The following is a 13,448-nucleotide window of genomic DNA, read 5'->3' on the forward strand; positions in this document are numbered from 1 at the left end:
AAAGGCTGTCAGACCCCACCCCAGGTTGTGGGAGCAATATTGCTGTTTGCCAGAACCTGCCTGATATCCTGTACCTGTCCTTGCCTGGTTTCCTGCCTCATGTCCTGCCTTGGCCCTGTTGGACTGACTCCTCGTGGAACCCTTGGATTTGGACCAGACCTGGACCTCGTTGCTCGGGTTACCCCCGGGCCCAGCACAATTATGAGGCTCATGAGGGGACCTTGAGCCAGGCACTCCTTTGTCACCTCAGCCTACCTCACAGGGCTGCTGTGAGAGGAGGTGGAATCATTAGACCCTTGGAGAAAGGCTGGGTTATGAAAAATGAAATTTGAACATGGTCAGAGGGGAGCCAGAAGGAAGGGGCTAGATCTTAGCCAGGCTTTGGTCCCAGAATACTTTATTGATGCCAGAGCTAGCTATTAAAATACCACACAGCAGACCATGTACAACGTGTGAGTCCCTCACCACCAAATGCACACACAAGTAGAATTGGCAAGCTGCAGAGACTGACTTAAGCCCTAGTCCCTGGGGTGGGGGATCTACAGGGGCTCTCCAGGTGTTACTGTACTACAACACCCATCGTCCCCTGACCATACTGGCTGCTGGGGGAGAGTGGAAGCTGGAGTTCAGCCACATCAGGAGCCCCCCCCCCCCCCACACACACACACAGAGAGAGATGTTCCCCATCGCTGCCACTGCATTTCCCTAAAAAACCAAAAAACTTTTTGACCGGGAGGGGGGTATGAGAAAAGATGACCTTCTGCAAATCAAACGCTGTGTGCAAAGTGGCCTGGAGAGACGTCCTCGGGGCTGCTTGCATGGGCTTTGAGTGTCCCTTTCCGAAATCGCAGGGACGCCTCCCTCCCCCAGGCCAGGGCTGCAGAAATGGTCCAGTCAGGCACGCAGGAGGATGGAGCTGTGTCTTCCACAGAGGGGAGGGTGGGCTCCTCTTGCCACATGGCGCCGCGCGCTGCAGTCTGCCGCCCCCCTCCCGCCGCCCAGGCCACAGTTCTGCCAGAGCCTGACTGTCAACACGCGGGTGGGAGTTAGGATGTAGCTCCATCCCCTCCCCAGCCCCCTCCAGACTGGGGCAACAGCCTAGACCAGTGTTTCCCAACCTTGTGCCTCCAGATGTTTTTGGCCTACAACTCCCATCATCCCTGACCACTGGTCTTGCTAGCTAGGGATGATGGGAGTTGTAGGCCAAAAACATCTGGAGGCACAAGGTTGGGAAACACTGGCCTAGACAGATCTGGGGCTGGAGGAGGAGGAGGGGGCGTGGGGCGTGGCGGGGCGGGAGAGTGTTTGTCCTGCGGGAAGCGGAGCCCGCCCGAAGCTGCCTTTCCCTCTCCGGCGGCGGGCAGGGAACTGGCGCAGAATCCGCAGTTCTCAGCGAATGAGGGAGCTCAGGGAGGGGCTGGGTTGAGACTGGGAGGGGGGCGGGTGTCATTAGTGCTTCCCAGCCAAAGCAGCTTCCTTTCCTGGCGGGGAGGAGAGAGGCAGGCTGGGGACTGACTGGTGCAGGGAGCCCGGAGCAGGCGGAGTTGGTGGTCTGGCTCCCTTCCCTTCCTTGCGCATCCCTCTCGCTCGCCCGCCGCTGCATCCCTCCTGCATCCCTGGAGAGAGAGCGGTCCTTGGGTACCAGCGTCCTCGGAGCCTGCCCGCCGCGGCTCCTTTCCTGGGCTGTCCTCTCCTGCTGCTGCTCCCATCCTCGGAGAGCGCTCCCGGCTCTTCCTCCGGGGTACCGCCCTGCCCTCTCTCTCTCCGCCCTGCATCTCCTGGAGAGAGCGCGCAGCATCCCTCCTCCTGGGTACCAGCCTCGGCATCCCAGCCCGCATCTCCGAGGAGTGCAGCGGCGGCGCCTCTCTCCATGCAAGGGCGACCACGGTGATGGGCTTGGAGTGGGCAGCTTGTTAGGTGTGGAACCGAGGCAGACCACCTCAGGTGAGCGGATCGCAACAGGGCAGGGGGGAAGGGTCGTTTTGCGGAGCCCTGCCCTCTGCAGACAGGGTGGGAAAGCGCTGTTCCTGGGGTCTCTGGAAGGCAGGTGAGGGGGCAGGGCTATCTAAGGAAAGTCTTGGTCCAGAGGGGGACCCCGGGATTAAGGATGCTCCAGCTGAGGTGGGAGGTGCGATGGATGCTGTCCTGGCTCCAGGGACTGACCTGGATTCAGACCTTTAAAAAAAAGAACTGCATTTGACCATCATCATGCCCCCAGCTGACACTTCCAAAGTAATAAATCAAAACTGGAAAGCGGGTTCTTTTGCATGCTGGGTGTCGCACAGACGGCATAAGCAGAGAACCCTCCTAATAAGGGGCAGTGCAGGCTGGGTGGGTCGCAGAGAGATGTGGCTGAGTTTTGGGTGGGCTGCATCACTGAGATGCATCTCTGGCCTGAGGCTGTGAGAGAGAAGTGGCACGAACATGCCCCCTGCAATGTGTCGTGCGAAAGGGGTGGAGGATCCCTTCTTGTGACGCAAGAGCGGCTGGTCAAGGTGAGCGAGGGGCCGGCTGCCGGTTTCACAAGCGGGCTCTGTTGGTCGGGCAGGCACTGCAGTGCTCCTGCCATGGGCAGAATTGAGAAGATGGGGCTGCCTGCCTTTTGCCATCAGGAATGAAGCCCTTCTGAAAGCCCTCCCTGCAGGGCATGGTCCCTCACCTAGATAAGACCCAAATCCACTTTCCACTGCCGCTAACCACTACTCCCCACCCCCTCAAAGCCTCCCAGGTCATAGGGCTGCTTGGTTTGAAAGAAAAGAGGGCACCAGAGTGGTGCCCGTGTGGGCAACCTTCCATGCCAGGTGGCCTTGGGCATACTGGGCAGGTGCAAGAGGTTCATAGGAAGCTGCCATACACTGAGTCAGATCATTCGTCTATCTAATTCATTTTGCCTGCACTGGCTGGCAGCAGCTCTTCATGGTTTCAGACAAGGAGTATCCCCCCCCCAATACCTAGAGATGCTATTGGGGCTTGATCCTGGGCCCTTCTGCATGCAAGGCAAGTGCTCTAACCACTGGGCTATGGCCCTTCCCCAAAAGGCAAGTGCCCACACAGGAGAGGACACCGAGCAGAGCAAAAGCTACAGCCTGAGTTGGTGCCTGCCTCTCTCTCACTACCCATTGCATTTTGTCTGGTCCACAGGAAAGACATCAAAAGAAAACAAATTCTGGGTGTAAAAGCTACGTGAAGTTCAGGGGGTGGAGGCAGGAGTGGGTGCAACACCTTAATTCTGTGTGAATGGGTGCAGTGCCTTAACTCTGCTCCTTGACACCCAGAATACACAGAGCCCGATCTGTGGGCAGCATCCCAGCCAAGCAGCCTTCTGACCTGAGTCTGCAGCACTTCAGATTTATCTTTTCCTTCCCATACTTCATGTTGGTGGCCAAAAAAAATCAATGAAAACCCCATCATTCTATTCTGAAGGGGCACTTGCTTGTTTTGAGAACAGGAGCACAGAATACCACACCACCCAACACACACACACACGCTTCTGCAGCGATCTCTCTGAACTGCAGACTCACCAAAAGGCATCTCTCTCATTGTCTGGTGAAGGAAGAATTCAGGGAGATGGAAATAATAGTATTCTGCATCCAGTAGGTACAGGGGATCCAAAGATATTTGTGCCTGAAGAAAAAACCCCTAGGAATTCAAGCTGTGTTGGTGGCCGGGTGGAGTGGGGCCAGTAGAGGAGCCAAGGCAGGGTCCTGGTTACCAGTGAGGGTGTCAATGTCACCAGGAGGTCAGGGAAAGATAACTGGGTGCCACACACGTTTGGGTGAAGAGGATGCAAGGAGCTTAGCCAGATGGAGCAAACCAGGCCTGTGGTTCATTGGCATCCTATGCCCTTTTAAAATGTGTTGGGGGGGTTATTGGGTTGTTTTTGTTCTGTATTTTATCCTGTGAACTGCCCTGAGACCTGCGAGCGGTATATACATTTAATAAAGAATAATAATTTTAATAAACCAAAGAGTGGTGACAGAAGCAGAATGTTGGAGGAAAAGGCACCATATTGATCCATAGACGGTTTGTGTGGGATTCCTTTGTGAGAATAGATGATATCACCCAACAGGACAGCTGTGCAGACAGCAGAATGTGACGTGCACCAGAGACACTTGTGAAGTGTCTTGTGCGCCAGAGGAGAGCCAGGTGCCCAAGGATAACGTGAGAGATCGCCGTCTGTGCAGCAGCACTTGCAAGGAAAGTGGGAAGGGGCTGGTGCAGAACAAACGGAACAGGAGCCAGCAATGGGATCCTGCAGCTCAAAAGGCCAAAGGTGTTTAAGTTGCAGCCTCAGAAATAGATGCTCCCAAGGTACAGGATGGAACCACCTTGCTCTCTCCAGCACAGGTAAAATCCCATCCGTTCTAGGCAGCCAGCCAGAGAAAACAGACAGGGCTGCCTATTTTTAAAAAGAGGTGTTTAAAAGAGCTAACAGTTTTCCATCGATCCCCAAGTTTATTCATCTCAGGACATTTGCTGCACTAAAGAACACTGGCTCCAGAGGGCTTTTTCTTGGCTTGGTTGGAGAGCTGAACCTCAGGTAAACCTTAGCAGAGTTAGGCTGGTTTGGGGCACCAGCAATGCCCAGTGATCACCCAGCCCAACCCCCTCCAATTCAGGGATCAGAATAGGTCACACACATTCCCAAGTGACCCAGTGGCTCATTCATACATGAGATCCCTCAACACAAGTTAAAATACTACTGCAGTCTGAATCCCGGGCAGGGACCTGTGGCAGTGGAGGCATATAATTTAAATCATAATATAAAATAATTTATTATTTATACCCCGCCCATCTGGCAGCTTCATTAGGATGGCTCTACTCACTTTGGTAAGCCTTATGGAATGATGTTCCTATGCCCACCATTGGCTCTGGTGCCCCCTATAATTAGTCTCTCTCCCTTCCGACCTCCCAGTCCCCTTGGCCTGCTGATCAGGCAGTTTGTCCAACCAAGTGACCAAGTTGCTGAGTGCTGCACACACCTTGGTTTGAGGGAAACCTGGATCGCATCTGGGAGGCAGGAGCCTGCTGAGATGAGACACCTCTAAGAACCAGGGATGACCCCATTGGCTTTATTCCCAAGTCATCCAGCAGTGCCAGGAAACACGCCTCCTTCTCCATAAGGCTGCCAAGTGAAGCTCTACGCTTTGGACAGCTCCACGGCGGGCAGAAATCCAACAGGTACGGCATGCGTCAGTACACCTGTGTGGCTGGGAAACTGCCACGGGGCCAAGGGCAAGGTGCCAGCTCCATCCCTTGGGAAGGCAGAGACCTAGAATTGTTGTGGGTGAGATATTGCCGCTGGGTTTCTTGGATGTGTCAGGAGCCAAACTGCAGACGCCTCATCCCTTTGTGTGCCAGCTGGCTTCTTGCAGCAAAACGTCAGTTTGCAAAGACAATGGAAGCTCTGGAATAAAAGCAGGCCATGAATCAAGCTCCTTCGGCTGCCTCTGAAATTAACGGTCCATTCATCTCCAGCTTCCTGGTTGACAATTCATGGGAGGATCCCATTCATCCTCTCTCAGTTTTTGCCCTACCATTATTCAAATGTGTGATGCAATTGAATGTGGCTCCCAAAAGGCCAACCCCAAAGTGCTGCCTTCATTATGGGGTATTATATACACAGCACCATTAGAGTGCCGGGCACTTCACAGAGCCCAAGAGGACTGGTCCCTGCCCCCAAGGAGCTTACAATCCAGCACCCAATACTTGGTGAGGCAGTAGAGGAAGAGGAGAGACTAGCAAAGAAAACCTGGGTCCTTTTCCGTTCCATATACTTTGGCTGCACAGACATCATACTTCTAAAGCCCATTCCAACACACACACACACACACCCAAGTATTCTGGGAACTGTGGCTCTGTTGGGGGTGAACTACAGCTCCCAAGATTATTTGAGAAGGGTGTGTGGTGTTTGCACAGCCTCCATCTTCACCCCAGTATAATTTGAGTAGACCCATTGGAAAATGGACCTACATTAGTCATGCTCATTCACTTTGGTGGGTCTGTTTTGAGCAGTGCTAGCACCAGATACAACCCAGAATGTGAGCCAAAAGTGTCTCAGCAAAGGGGAGTTTTGAGGATGGATTTAAGGGAAGGGGGAAGGGGGAGGCACCTGTCACAGAAGCATGTGGGGCAGCAAGGGGAGAAGGGTGGAATTGCTTGAAGGAGGAGGAGTTCTTCGGATGGGCAAGGAGGGCAGTGGAGCAGCAGAGAGGTCAGGTGTGGAATTTACTTCACTGGAGGTTTTTAAGCAGAGGTTGGATGGTACGGTTGCCATGTGTCCTCTTTTTCCAGGACACATCCTCATTTTCAAGGGTAAAATTTATGTCCAGGTGGTTTTTTAAAATTTGCCATAATGTCTCTGGCTATACTTTCTGGATGAGACATAGACATAACTGGTGGCTGAAGACTTGCTTTCCTCTTCTCTGACCCCACCCCCTCACAGATTCTATAGGCTACATATAGTAAGGTTACCATATTTTTTTCAATGAATCTGGGGACACTTTTCAGCTTCAATGGATTTTGTATGGGGACTGATTTGTAAATCCAGGGACTGTCCCCGGGAAACAGGGACGTCTGGTAACTTTAACATCTAGTAATGGTAAAGGGACCCTGACCATTAAGTCCAGTCGTGACCGACTCTGGGGTTGCGGTGCTCATCTCGCTTTACTGGCCAAGGGAGCCAGCGTACAGCTTCCAGATCATGTGGCTGGCACTACTAAACCGCTTCTGGCGAACCAGAGCAGCGCACGGAAATGCCATATATCTTCCCGCCAGAGCAGTACCTACTTATCTACTTGCACTTGTTTTCGAACTGATAGGTTGGCAGGAGCAGGGACCGAGCTACGGGAGCTCATCCCGTCGCGGGGATTCGAACCACAGACCTTCTGATCGGCAAGTCCTAGGCTCTGTGGTTTAACCCACAGCGCCACCCGCGTTCCATTAACATCTAGTAGGGGTATTTAAAATGAGAGTTCTCATAGTGTCCTCTTTTTTGCTCTTCATAATATGGCCACCCTAAGATGGCCATCTGTCATGGATGCTGGGGTTCCTGCATTGCAGGGGGTTGGACTAGATGACCCTCGGGGTCCCTTCTGACTCCTATGATTCTATGATGTGGACTGGCTTTCAGGCTCCTGAGTCCCTTTCCCTAAAGCCTTAGGAAAGCTGCTCTCTCTCTGCTTTACAGCAATGCCTTTCTCTTGAAGATGCTGCGGTGGGTGGGGCTGTTGACATGCAACCAGAATTCCTTAAGATCCTGGAGAAGTTATTCACCCACCTATCCACCCCACTCCTATTCACAAGGAGCAGTTTCAAGGGGTGGTGGTGGGTCTTGGGGTTGCAATCTGGGAGGGAGCGTGCTGCTGATCCTTTCCTTGTGAACAGACAGCCTGTTAAAGATAAAGAGGTGTTGCAGACTCTTTGCAATTCATAGTCATTTGCATGGCTTCGCCTGTGGGTTTGTTGCTTTCACAGAACCCTAGAATCCTAGAGTTAGCAGGGGGGCCCAAATGTCATCTAGTCCAACCCCCTGTGGTGGCAGGAACCACAGCTAAGGAATCCCTGTCAGGTGGGAAATGCTGGAGTCTGGCCTGAGACTTCAGGGGGAAAGTGCATTGGCAACAGAGACAAACAGCAGCCTCTGCAACCATCATGCATCTGTTTGGAAGGCAACAGGGCAGTATTGCCTGTTTTGGCACTCATGTCTTGCTTGTGGGCTTCCTCTGGGGCAGCTGGTTGGACACTGCAGAAACAGGAGACTGGACCCAGGGGGCCCCCTTCGTCCCGCAACCCAAATCATCTCCTCTTCTTGTGCTTTTCTGTTCCAAAGCGGGGATCCTTTGTCCCCCACCCTTGCAGATGTTGCTGGACCACAGCTCAGCATCCTTAACTACTGGCTAGGCCACAACCAGCAGCCTAGGGTGCAATTGCCTTTCTGGTTGAACTGGTTCCAGAGTCTCATGCCAAGGGAAGGGCGGCAGTTGTGTCTCTAGTTACACACACACACACACATTCCTGGGACTTTCACAGAAATATATGAAGGCACCAAAGGAAGGTTTGAAAGAATATTGGAAGCTAGATATTCAGGAACAGATTTTAGATGAAGATTGGGAAAGAATCTTTCGGCAACCACCCTTTGTTGCGATCTCTAGGATAATCCAGGAACAAGGGTTGAAGTTTGTACAAAAATGGTATTACGCACCTGTAAGGTTATATCATATTACAAAATCTGGAAGTAAGAGTTGTTGGAGGAAATGTGGAGTGATCAGAATGTACAGTCATATGTGGTGGGATTGTCCATTAGTTAATGAATTCTGGAAACAGATTGGTATAGAAATATCGGGAATTGTGGGTAGGAAGGTGGAAATATCTAAATTAATGGTTCTTATTAGCCTGTGTAGCACCAAGTTAGAAACAAAAGAGGAATGTAAATGGGTAAAATTGATGGTAATTGCAGCCAGACGGGTTATAGCGAGTAATTGGAAAAACGCAGAAGAGCTAGGGGTGAACCAATGGAGGAAAAACCTGGAAAATATTATAATTTCAGAATATCTAACTGTGAAGATACACAAAATGAAAGGGTTTAAGGTCAGTGAGGAGGAAGAGGAGGAGGACTGGTTTGAGAAGATATTGAATTATTTGGGCAGGTTTGAACAATTTGGGGCAATTAAAATGTTAAAAGTTAAATAAACCTTGTGGAGGGATGAGTGATGATGTATATAGAATTGTACATATGGTTTGATTTGAATATGTTGTTATTGATTATGTATACCCAATGTATCAGCCGCCTGGGGGGTTTCACTGTTTGTGTTTTGGTTGTTGGTAAAAAAACAACAACAGGAAGGCAACTGAGTTGGGTTAACCCTGCTTGGCAAGGGCTCTCCAGAGTTTTCAGCTCTCTTGCACCCAGTCCATTCTGGTGCACTGCAGTCACTGGTCTCAGAGGAAACTCCTCGCCCTGTTTCTCACCTTACAGGCATCAGCCTCTAGAACGGTTTTGCAACTGCAGGTAGAAATGAAATGGAGGTGACCTTGATGCCCACAGCACACCTGCGTCCTGGGTTTCCCCTTGGAGTCTGTGACTAGCTGGCTGAAGCAAGGAGGGTGAGGGGGGGCTCCATCTGCTTGGGCTTCTGTGCATGCCCCCTCCTGTTTGTGTGCCAACACACAACACACCCGCACAGCCACACGCCATCCCCCAGGAACTCGCCCTGGCTGGCACGCCTTTCGCCAGCCACTGCGATTTATGAATTAAGGAGTGTAGGCACACGCCAAGCGCAGCCCAGCTGGCAGCCTCCCAGCACGGCTTTGGACTGCTGCAATTTCCTGGGGGTCGTTTTTGCTGCAATTGTTCATCATAATACTTCTAGGCAAGGGAGAAGGGGGAAAGGGGCACAGCCTGGCAGGACCTGCGAAACCAAAAGCATCTCAGCAGACGGCAAAGCCTCTCTGCCCTCCTGCCTCTCCAGCTCAGAAGGGGGGCTGCATCCTCATTTTTACTAGGAAGTTGCTTTTAGCAGTAGTCGAATCGTAGAATTGTAGAGCTGGAAGGGACCCAGGGGTCATCTAGTCCAACCCCCTACAATGCAGGTTGTAGGGGTTGCTGTATGCAGTGGTAAATAGCAGTGGAACTAGTATACAGGCAGCTACCAATGTGCCCATGGCACTTCAAACAATGGCAGCAAAAAGGAAAGTCCCCTGCCCACAAAGAGCTTACAATCTACCGTGAAAGACAATCGCCTCTCTTGGCTTCAGGCACTGAGGAACAGCTGCCTGTCAGAGGAAGCAGGGCTGCGATAGAGGGGGCCCAGGGGTCTGTTTCTCACTCAAAGGCAGCTGGTGTTGTCTGCTCTGACTGGCATGTCTTTTGCACCCTGGCTGCCAGAGATCCTTTTAACACAGAGGGAGGAGGGCTCTGCGCTTGATCCTTGGGATTCTCCTCTTTCCTCTTCACGCCCTTCTCAAACGCTTTGGCCCAGCTGGGAGGTGTACTTGACCTGTAATCCTAACTCTTTCCTGCCTTGACAGAGAGAGGGGAAGTTGTGACACTGGGATGGAGCAGGTAAAAAATCTCTCGACTTTTGGTATGGCTGAGATGCAGCCTCCTGATTAATGTTCAGGGCCACTTCTGTGGCTCCACTGCCTCTTGCCTCTCGCCTTCCCATCCCTGGCACGAGACGCACAAACACACGAAGGCAGCCCACCAGGGAACACGACTCTTGGGTTAAAAGGTCTCCCTCCCCACCCCCACCCACCAGGTTTTGCATGACCTTCTCTATGAAAAGTGTAACCACCTCAGAAGAGATTCCTGCATGGGTACAAATGGGGCATCCTCTTTGGCAAAGCGGTCAGCTAAGATCCCCAATGTGAGGATCCCTCAAGCAGCACAGGGCACCAACTCTCCCAGCGGCTTCCATTTAGTATGGCGACGCCTGCCCTTTGGAACTCCCCGCCTATTGATACCAAGCAAGTTCCTTCACTGCAGTCTTTTGGGCACCTGCTGAAAACCTTCTTGTTTAGAGAAGCCCACCCATGTGCTTAGAAAACGGGGGTCATTTTCATCTGCTTTAGTGCAGCATTTTAAGTAGTGTTTCATTTTTAAGTACTGTTGTAATTCTTTCTTGGTTTCATTGTTTTATCTTTTTGTAAACTGCTTTGAGGGTGTTTTTCTTTTCCACAGTCAAGCAGTGGATAAATTTTATGAAAGAAGTCCTATAAAAATAAATAAATTCCCCAGCAACTGGTACTGAGAGTCACATGGCCTCCAATACTGGAGATAGCAGATATTCGTCACAGCCAATAGCCTTTGATAGCCTTATTCCACATGGGTTTCGCTCTTTCCTTTTCAAGCTGTCCAGCTTGGCAGCATGTGGCAGAGAATTTCGCAGGTTAACTGCATCGCGTGAACGTCTGTCTGGATCCTGCAACATTCAGCTTTGTTGGAAATCCAGGAGTTCTGGGAGAAGGAGCAAAAGGTTTCTCTAGCCACTTTCTCCTTGCCATGCATAAGGATGCTTCATCCAGATGTTTGATGTTCACCAGCCAGAGATTCTTTCGCTGTGATTCCTGCATTGCAGGGGGTTGGAATAGATGGCCCTTGGGAATCCCCCCAGCTCTACAATTCCATGATTCTGCATGCCAAGCAGGTTTCAGCCCTTCCCCTAATTGTACCTTCCTCTGTCCTTCCAGTATATAAAACCAGCATAACGTCTGTGCAAAACCTCCTCTCTGATCCAGTTTTAAACGGACTCTCTTTGTTCTCTCCTTGCTTTGTAACAAGCCCCCCCCCCCCAGTCCCCTACAGGTGTCTGATGTAATTATCATCTCACCGGTGACTCAGCCAAGCTTGCAGGCTGACTGGGTGTCTGGCGGCCTCCATCCTTTATGAATTTACACAGGGCCACAGCTGACTTGAAACTGATTTCGCCCGCAGGCTGCCTGCGGCATTTCCTCTCTGCACGCCCAGCCCCAGGCCAGCACCTACAGACCCATCTCGCACCTGGCCTCCCTTCCTTGTTTCCTAAAACCAGTTTTCCCTTTGAGTGACTGACTAATGTCCCCAAGCTGAGCAATTTCACAACCACTTTGGCCTTGCCTGTTTCTTGCATGGTCAAAGATGTCCCAGCAGATAAACATGTCCTGTTTTGCACCATCTCAGCATGTAAAACGGGTCACCAACTGATTGTCATTGTTGTTTAGTCGTGTCCGCCTCTTCGTGACCCCCTGGACCAGAGCACACCAGGCCCTCCTGTCTTCCACTGCCTCCCACAGTTTGGTCAAACTCATGTTTGCAGCTTGGAGAACACTGTCCCACCATCTTGTGCTCTGTCGTCCCCTTCTCCTTGTGCCCTCCATCTGTCCCAACATCAGGGTATTTTCTGAGGAGTCTTCTCTTCTCATGAGGTGGCCAAAGTCTTGGAGCCTCAGCTTCAGGATCTGCCCTTCCAGTGAGCACTCAGGGCTGCTTTCCTTCAGAATGGATTGGTTTGATCTTCTTGCAGTCCATGGGACTCTCCAGAGTCTCCTCCAGCACCATAATCCAAAAGCATCCATTCTTCGGCGATCAGCCTTCTTTATGGTCCAGCTCTCACTTCCATACATCACTACTGGGAAAATCAGAGCTGTAACTATACGGACCTTTGTTGTCAAGGTGATGTCTCTGCTTTTTAAGATGCTGTCTAGGTTTGTCATTGCTTTTCTCCCAAGAAGCAGGGGTCTTTTAATTCATGGATCACTGCCTTGCCGTGGTGAAGGGGCATGAATAACTCAGAGAAGCTATGAGCCATGCCATGCGGGACCACCCAAGATGGACAGGTCATAGTGGAGAGTTTTGACCAAACGTGATCCACCTGGAGCAGGAACCAGCAAGCCACTCCAGTATCCCTGTCAAGAAAACTCCATGGACAAAGACAACAGCAGCTGATTAGGGCAGGTCAAAGGAAAACCGCCCCCTCACTCTGTACTGGTAACCTCTGGAACTCACTTCTTCAAGATGTGGGGGCAGCCAATGACTTAGGCGACCAGTCTGTGGAATAAGATTGGTTTATTGATGGCTACTAAACCCAGTGCTAGATGGAAACTCCATGTTCAGTGGCAGTGTACCTCCCAGTACTGGCTGATGGGGCCTGCCAGTAGAGTGGGCTGCTGTGGCCGTCTCCCATGCCAGCTTCTTGGATTTTTCGTCGGCGGTCTGCAGGCTCTGGGGATCTTTCGTCAAACTCAGCAGGACTCATATGATGCTCCTGTATCGTGACGTCACAAAATCCCCAAGCTTTTCTTTGAAGCTGCCACAGAGTGCGCCTGGATGACAAACTCCACTTATTGGAGCTCCATTATTAATAATTGTGGCCTTCGCTTTGTTCTGACTGCAGACCTGCTTTTGAGACCCAGATTAAGCTCGCAGCTAGAGCTCCACCGAGAGACAAGAAATGCATTAATTAGGGAAGGAAGAGAGATGAGGTTGTCCCCCCATCCCAGCGGGGGACCTGTTTATCCAGTGCACAGAATCTCTGGAAGGGAGATGGGGATTATGCACTCTTCCTGCTTCCAGCAGAACAGTGTGCTGTTGAACCGAAGTGCCTTTTGGTTTAGAAAAAGAGCTGAATAAGAGACAATATGATAGAAGTTTATAAAATTATGCACCGACTGGAGAGAGAAGAGCTTTTCTTGCTCTCAACAACAAAACATGTGGACATCCAGTGAATCATAGAATTGGAGAGCTGGAAGGGACCCTGAGGGTCATCTAGCCCAACCCCCTGAAATGCAGGAATCTCAGCTAAAGCATCCATGACAGATGGCCAACCGACCTCCAAGGAAGGAGAGGCCACCACCTTCTGAGGGAGACAGTTCCATCATCCCTAGCTGGCAGGACCAGTGGCCAGGGAGGATGAGAATTCCGGTCCAAAAACAGCTGGAAAACGAAGTTTGTCCTAGATCAATGAAGCTGA

At 51.3% G+C, this 13,448-nt stretch overlaps 1 protein-coding gene and 1 long non-coding RNA gene across 2 annotated transcripts in view; one reads left to right on the forward strand and one right to left on the reverse strand.

Moving 5' to 3' along the window:
- The window catches only part of LOC310827245, a 53,641-nt gene extending 41,849 nt beyond the window's left edge, over nt 1-11,792 (reverse strand). The window contains exon 1 of the long non-coding RNA XR_014556252.1: nt 11,670-11,792. This is a non-coding gene — a long non-coding RNA (uncharacterized lncRNA). The remainder of the gene's footprint in view (nt 1-11,669) is intronic.
- The window catches only part of PHF24 (PHD finger protein 24), a 39,340-nt gene continuing 26,910 nt past the window's right edge, over nt 1,019-13,448 (forward strand). Inside the window, exons 1-2 of the mRNA XM_083702883.1 lie at nt 1,019-1,106; nt 1,251-1,944. The gene's annotated coding sequence lies outside the window, so the exon portion shown is untranslated. The remainder of the gene's footprint in view (nt 1,107-1,250; nt 1,945-13,448) is intronic.

The sequence above is a fragment of the Podarcis gaigeae genome (genome assembly GCF_964106915.1).
Source record: "Podarcis gaigeae genome assembly, chromosome: 11".
NCBI classification, from domain to species: domain Eukaryota; kingdom Metazoa; phylum Chordata; class Lepidosauria; order Squamata; family Lacertidae; genus Podarcis; species Podarcis gaigeae.